Below are 8,563 nucleotides of genomic sequence, written 5' to 3'. Positions count from 1 at the left end.
ACCACCAGCCCTTGCAGTTCATACAGACTCAAGGGAAGTTGCTGAATGATCGCCATCATAAGTGGTCCACATACTTGCAACAGTTCCATTTAAATATCCAGTATAAGAAGGGCAACACCAATAATGTTGCAGATTGCCTCAGCCGATCACCGATCATGGCATTAACCACCGTGCTCAACTCTTGTGGGCACGAGACTTATGATTGGCCACTTCTCTACAAAAGCGACCCAGGATTCAGCCATACGTACTAGACGCTTTTGGAGGGTCAGTATGTTCCAGATTTTCACTTCCACGATGCCCTATTATGCCACCTGGGTCACCTTTGTGTTCCTTCATGCAAGCGTGCCAAGATGATTTGGGAAGCGCACTATAGTCGGGCTATTGGGCATTTCGGGGTCGAGAAAGCGGTGGTAGTACTGTAGAAGTATTTATATTGGCCGAATCTTCGACATGATGTTGGGAAGTACATCAGATCTTGCACTGCCTGCGCCATTGCCAAACCAACCATCAAGAAGCAAGGCCTCTATACGCCGCTACCTAACCGTAGTCGACCTTGGGAATCCATCTCCATGGATTACATGTCAGGCCTTCCTTCTACTAACCATGGCAACGACTGTGTTTTTGTGGTCGTCCATAGATTCTCGAAGATGGCCATTATGGTGGCCTGCAAGAAGAATATCATAGTAGAAGCCACTGCTAAACTCTTCTTTGAACGAATGTGGGTACACTTTGGGATCCCACAATCTATCATCTCAGATCGGGACAACAAGTTCCTTAGTACATTTTGGTCTAGTCTTTGGTTGATGCTAGACACCAAGCTCACTAAGTCCACAGCTTTCCATCCCCAAACTGATGGCCAAATAGAGGTCATCAATAGGATGATCGTACACATTTTGCGCATGTACAACTCAAAGCATCCATGCACATGGGATGAGAACCTCCCCTATGTCCAGCACAACTATAACTGGGCTCTCCACAGCTCGACTAGCCACAGCCCCTTTCAGGTGGGCTTGTGATTCCAGCCAATATGTCCCATTGACGTGGCCATGCCAATTACAGCTACTCAAGCAGATTCAGCTCATGTCCAGTCGGAAACCGATAAGGTAAACAACTTCATTGAGCACATCCAACATATCCGCCAGCAGGTACATGAAATTCTGGAGAAATCAAACGCCAAATACAAGCAACGAGATGATCAACATCGGGTGCCACACAAGTTTCAGGTGGGCGACAAAGTCTGGTTGCATTTGCAAAAGGAATGCCTTACTGGAGCTTATCAGAAACTCAGACCACTCTGATATGGTCCATACACCATTACCAAGGTTGTGGGAGACAATACATTTGAGCTTAGCATTCCCCCATTCCTTGGCCTGCACCTAGTGTTCAATGTGGACTACCTTCGACCATACTTCCCACCATTGTTAGACACATCAGACATTGCAGAACAACTCACACCTACAGAGTTAAATCCAGATTGCATGGAACAGGCCACAACTGATCGGATCATGGACACGCATAGCAAGAACACTCGACAGCAAAGGATCCAACTATATCGAGTTGTCAAAGCAGGCCAACTCCTTCACCAGGGCAAGTGGCTCACCAGGGACCAAGTTGAGTAGAAGTTTCCTCATCTCATGGAGGAACTCAACGCAATGGGGACCATTGCTTCCTAAGGGGAGAGGAATGATCCAGGTGGATATTGGTGGCCACCCACCTATTCCACTTGGACCTCCACCATTGTTTCTTTTAGTATTTTAGTTTCTTTATTTGTAGCACAATTTACTATTTTGGCAGTTTTTCGGGTTGTGAACTCCTAGAGCCGTTTTGAGGCCCTAAACAACATTTTTTTTTGGAAAACTGGGAGAAACATGGGTCCCTAGACTGATGTTGCTCATCCCAAAGTTTTAGTCCTCAGATAAGTCTTTCTAACGAGGTATTATGCGCGTCAAACGGAGATCGTATGCCAAAGTTACGACCCCGGGTAGTTGATGTACCAATTTACCCAAAACGGGGACCATAGTTTGGCGCTTCATCTCCTAGGGTTAGGTTTTTGGATGTTTAGGGTTTTCCATCATTTCTCAACAATAAATAGGCCTTCGAGCCTCATTGTAAGACAGTTCAGAGGCATGTAGCCACCACATCTCTTCTTAGAGATAAGCTACCATCGGCCGAGCTAGTTTATTTTCCATTTCTGTTTGTAAGCATATTTCAGTAGTTTACATCAATGAAATGAAGTAATATTTCTATTGCATCTCTGCATTTATGGTCATATCTGTAATTTGTTGCGTTCCTATTTAAATCTGGATCATTAGCTTGACCTGCTAGTCAAGAGGTCAGGTGGTCGGGTATTTTTTTTAATTTAAAAAGGGTTTTATGGTTCCGACCTCCGACCTTTAAAACTATTTTTTATGTTTTTCTTATATTTTTCAAAGTTTTTTTATTTTTTTAGATTTTGTTTTTTTTAGGAAAAACCATAAAAATAAAAATTGTTTAGGGTTTTCGTTTTTTTCTTTATGTACAAAACAAAAGAGGGTTGTTGTAATCCTCACAACAATGATCTATTTGATGTTTGAGTGTTTGGTATTTATTATGTCATCTATCTATTGTTTTAATGTTTTATTAATTGCATGATATGGGTATGTGTCTATAAGATTGCATGTAGGAATGATATTGTTTTAAGACGGTTGTACTAACACAATATGCGTTGAGATAGTTGATGTGTACTTGAGTGCAAGAGGGCGAAGTTTGTGGCATTATGACTATGAATTGATTGTTGATTATGACATGACTGTTAGTCTTGATAAAGGTCAATTTCAAATTAACATACATGATGTCTTGATCTTTGGAATGTGTGGCTAACATGTGTGAACAATTGCAAGGAAACATGCTTGGTATTATCATGACAAGGTAACAATTGATTTGTCTATATAACTAACAACTGGGTGATGTGATAACAACTAATAAGACTCAATTACAACAAGGTAAAAGTTAAAAGAAAGGATTTGGGTAAGAACTCCTTTGGCTATGTTTGGAAACCGCAAATTCAAATGAATGAGCATTGTGCATGAATACAAGAAGTCTTCTTAACCCTGATTTTGTCTGACATTATGAGGATATATGTTATATTCATGAGCATGTATTTAACATGTATAACAATTTTCTTCCAGTTATAGTTGGATTCGTCAAGGAATTTGAGTCCCTTGAGAGATGATATATGTACGTGTTTAGTTACAAGGCGACATGCTTGGCATAATAAGGTAAGGTAACCGACATATTATTATGTTTATTTATACACTAACAATTATGTGTTTATGGCAATATGATGCAGGGGATTGCATGGAAAAGAGGCAACCATGGAATCTTGGAGAGGGATCAAGTTGAGTTTTCCTTTGAAAGCATTGGGAACCATGGGGATTGAGTCATGGTGTTTGTTGCTAGTCACGTGCTTTTGGTGCTTTATGATTTGTTCGCGCTTGATTTGCAATTTTGTTTATGTCTAGTGCATGGCCACGCCACTGTGTTGTGGTGTCAAATTGCTATTGGTTTTCATGGTTTTTCTTCATGTTTTCTTTTATTCTTGCCATTTATGTTTTCAGGGTCTTGGGAGTTGATGGGAAAGAAGAATTTAATGGAGCTCAGGGAGAGATGAATGAAAGCCAACATGTAATGTAAGACTTTGATGGAACTCAGTGCACGAGTAAAGGGCAGATGAAGGCAAGAGTATGATAGTCGGTTGGATTGGTTGGGTCCATTGGGGTAAATGGACAACAGTAGGATAGTCATGAGGAGGGTAATCACGAAAGGTAAAGTGAATGGATATGAGGCATCAAATGCCTTGGCTATGTTGGGAACAATTATTCTCAATGTTGTGCATATTGTATGTGGATGAAGGGAGTTATATTAACCTTAATCTTATGCTATTTGGTAATTATGTTGTGATCCTGATTATGTTGATGTCTATATATGTATACATGTATGTATGTCTGTCGTTGTTTGATAGGGTTTTCAGGGATCATGATCGCTTTATGCTAATGTTTATATGTATATATATATATGTATGCATGTCATTGTTTGACATGGTCGTCAAGGATCATGATTGTTTTATGCTAATGATTATATATATGTATGTATGTCATTGTATGACAGGAATGTCAGGGATCATGCTTGTGGAGGAATGATTGCTTATGCAAGTGAATGATACGAAGAGGTTCCTAGTTTATGAGGAATCAAGTGGGAAGAGTAGCCCTAAAAGATATATGAGGTTAGCATCGTGTGTATATGAATTGATATTATGTGCTTGTACTATGTCTATGTTTATGTTATGGCGAGTAATGTTGAGGGGTACCTCATTGGAATGAAAGAAGTGTGATCTGCGACATGCTGGGACAAGCATGGATAATGAAAAGACACTAGAAGAAAGGTTACTTGGTAGAGATAGTCTGGTCTTCGGAAATGCGGTACTGGTGTTCTGTATATGTGGTGTTGTGTACATATAGTGTTATGTACCTATTGTATATGCGGTGTTTTGTACATATAGAACTGTGTACATGTTGTACATGTGGTGTTGTGTACGTGTGGTGCATGTGGTGTTGTGTACACGTCGTGCAGGCGGTGTTGTGTACACGTTGCACAGGTGGTGCTATGTACATGAGGTGTTGTGTATACATTATGTAGGTAGTGTTATGTACATGTGGTATTGTATTATTTGTATTGTGTAATCGTTGTATTGTGACATGTGTATTCACGACATTGTATAGTGTGCACATATATGTGTCATGTTGTACACCGGGTGTAGGTGTATGTGTCGTGTTGTACACCAGGTGTAGGTGTGTGTGTGGTGTGTACACTGGGTGTAGGTGTATGTGTTGTGTTATACATCGGGCGTAGATGTATGTGTTGCATTTTACACCAGGTGTAGGTATATGTGTTGTGTTGTACGTTGTGTATGTGTATGTGTTGCACAATGTGATCGGATAGGCAAGTATGGGATTGTCTAGGCCCTTGTTGTTGATATTGCACAGGGTTGAGGCAGTTTAGTTTTGGGTTACCCTTGTTGCTATTGAGGGTTGAGGCGGTTTAGTCTCTAGATGCCCTTATTGTTGATTTTAGGGTTGAGGTGGTTTAGTCTCAAGATACCCTTGTTGCTATTGAGGGTTGAGGCGGTTTAGTCTTTGGATGACCTTGTTGTTGATTTGAGGGTTGAAGTGGTTTAGTCTCATGATATCCTTGTTACTAATATTGAGGGAGGAGGCGGTTTAGTCTCTGGATTCCCTTGTTGCTTAAAGAGAAGGCATTGGGTGCTTGTCAGGTTTGGCAACCGATTCAGTGTGTGTATAGAAAGGACAAAGAACAAAGGCAGAAGAAAAATAATCATTTGAAAGATAAGTATCTGTATTTTATTTCAATTTTAATTATGCATGTGATCTATGACTCTGATTTATGATGGTTGCATGTGATTTATGATTTTGATTTATGATGGTTGCGTTTCGAGCTAACCGAATGTGATATACATGATGATTTTGTCAAAGATCTAGTTTGACTTGTTGTGACAGGAAGTAAACAAGATTGTAAGTATACCTTATCGATGAGCCACCAATGAGGTATGATTTGAATTTATTTCAATTCCTTTTTGATCTAATGGCAGTTATGTGCTTGGCAAGAACATAGGGAAATGCCCAGTTTGGGTAGTTGAGTTGACTGCAAGAATTAGCAACATCAACAAAAGGAATTGGAACAGACAATAGTACGTTGGTAAATCACTTCAAGAGTAGGGCCATTGTGGGACACTAGTACCCAATAATGTTCATTCATTTCTATGAGAATGTTATGACCAGTATGATGGTTTTGACGCAGGGATATGTCTTGGTTTTTGGACCTTTTGATGCGTGGAAACCTTACCAAGGGATGGATCGCTTAGGAAAGGGGATATCGGGGAACTTGGAAGGTGAGTGACTGCACAGAGAGGGGTGACCGGATTTCTTGAGGGACTGTGTAGCAGAGAAGGGAGGGTTGGGGGATGGATTTGTTTTGGTCATTATCATTGCCAGATGGAATCATAAACACATTGGGAGTGTGCCCTGGAACAATGAGTTGGTAAATATTCACCGAGAGAACAAGTAGCGCAAGGATCATATAGCTAGACATTGGATGCAGGTTGACATTGGCAGTGGATTCTAGAATTCCTGGGAAGGAGATGATCCTGGTATTATCTTTGAGGGTGGAGGTGTGATCCTTTGGATTCCCTTGTTGAGGATGCAGGCATCATATCCTTTTATTTGTCAGTTGAGCCAATGTGCATATGTGTATATTATTGTGAACATTGTATGGAACAAGATTTAAAAAGCTCTATAGATAGTATGGTTATTTGCTGGTTGAAGAAAATATGCATAAGAATATGTGGTTGTTATTGTAAATGTCGTAATGAGTTGTCTTATAAATCTCTAGTAAATGGTACGATTGTCATGTTTTCAGCTGGATGTCGTTGTAAATATTGAAACGAGCTAGGTTATAGAGATCCATGGGAAGTACATTTTTGTTTTCAGCGTTTTCTAGTCATAGGTGCTATAGAACACCGAGGACGGTGTTTGCCTAAGGAGGAGGGGTCTATAACAACCCTAGGTTAAAAGTTCATGTAATAAAGTTAATAAAGGCAAAGTAAGACCAAAGTCATGGGACACATATTCCAAGTTGAATGTTGGGCAAAACATCCTAGTGGGCATCACTTGTTGTTTATTATGGCTAAGGAAATTGGCAAAGACATTAGCAAATGCTTTGAAAAGGCAAAAGTGAATTATTGGCATTTTATTTTTGAAAAAAAAGGAAATTAGGAGAAACGTGAGATGAAATGTCAGAGGCTGCATGTGAGGAGGAAATTGAAGGAAAATAGAGGGAAAATGAAGAAATTAGAGGTATCAATAATAAAAAGGCATCAGAGCATGAGTTCAAGGGCTTTTATCAATTGAGTTTTGGAATTGGCTTTAGAGAGGAGAAAGCAATCAAACAAGCAAAGGAAGGACAAGAAAGCAAAGGAAAGCAAGGATCAAGAAAGGAAGAGTTGGATCAAGCAGCTTCAACAAGAATACTTGTAGGTAACAAGTTACATGTGTGATTTCCTAACTAGTTTTGGAATGCATGTGTGTATTTGGTTCCTTTGTTGTCATTGACATGGGTTTTTCCTAGTTTGATAGTGTTTCAACCTTGCCTTACCATTCCTGGATAGCCATGGTGTGATTGGATTCGTTCTTGGTTGAGCTTTGGATTTTCGTAAGGTTTTGGATCTGGGTGAGGTGGTGTTAGGGAAATCCCAAGGGTTGGGGGTTGAGATGGTTTTCTTCAGGAAGCCCTCAATAGGTGGGTGGAGACAGAATAATTCCTCAAGGGATGATGAAGGAATTTTGAGGCGTCCAAGCTTGATTTGGTTTTGTGATCTCAGGACTAGTTTAGGTGAGATCACGATAGTATGAGGGTGGAGGTGGTTTAACCTATGGATCTCCTTGGTTGTTTATGCATTGGTTTATCGCATGAGATCCCACATTCATGCTTTAAATATGGCACGGGGTTGATTGTCTCAAAGAAAGATTTGGTTCAACCCAATCTATGGTCGAGTGGTACGTGGAAGTCCCTAACTTGGTTGGCTTTCACATATGTTAATAGGAGCTAATTTCCTCTTGTATTCTATGCGTAAATGTACTTGTTAATATGTGTCTTTAATGGTTGTTCTATCATTGTTATTAATCTGGTTATATGCCGGTTATAAGCATGGTTTTATGGAAAATTCTAGTCATGACTCATATCATGTTTGATTGAAAATTTTATTGAATGCATGATCTAATAGATGTTATTGCAGCTATTGTGAGAGAGAATTAGACCTTCTTGATGATTCTCAAATAATTTTTAGTTCTCTATGTTCATATATGCATTCATGACCTATAGATTTCATGTTCACTATGTGTTTGACTGAATGATTGTCATGGTTAGGCATGGTTAGGTCAAGTCCTTATCTAAGTTTTCTGTCAATGGATTTGTCCTAGTGTCATTTATCATTTCTAAAAGTCTAATTAAGTTATGGGCAGTGGTTGAGAGTTAGGCCCTGAAAAGGTGGCTCAGACTTCAAGGTCACGGGCTCAAAACTAGGAAATCTAGATTGCAGTCGTTGGGAGGCAGGGTTATTAGAGTGATTGGAGGGTTACAGTCGTTGGCTTGCCTTGTCATCAGAGAAACTGGAGCTCCATATCACTGAAAAAGAAAGTTAACTCAGGGTTTGGACACCTGGAGTGGTTGTTTAGCTCCTTGGCCCCATTCTTCCCATAGGCAGGCAGGGTTCCTCCCATCCAAGAATCGAGCAAAAGTAGGGTCTTATAACACCTGAGAGAGGTCAGTAAAGTTTCAGATTGTCATTTTCACTTCCTTAAATGTACTTAAGGAGTTGATTCGTGTCATGATATCCCTTCGCTCATGTTTACCCCAACAGGTTGGTGAAAGTAAGTAAATGTGGGAGGTGGCGTTACATACTCGCATATTGGAGCGCAGTCAGTTATTAATATGGCCGTGTATAATCGACTAC

The sequence above is a fragment of the Pinus tabuliformis genome, chromosome Q (assembly GCF_031772625.1).
Source record: "Pinus tabuliformis cultivar Carrire ecotype Pingquan chromosome Q, CPIR1, whole genome shotgun sequence".
In the NCBI taxonomy this organism is placed as follows: domain Eukaryota; kingdom Viridiplantae; phylum Streptophyta; class Pinopsida; order Pinales; family Pinaceae; genus Pinus; species Pinus tabuliformis.
The sequence above is the reverse complement of the archived record's forward strand: the minus strand, read 5'-3'. Positions refer to the sequence as shown.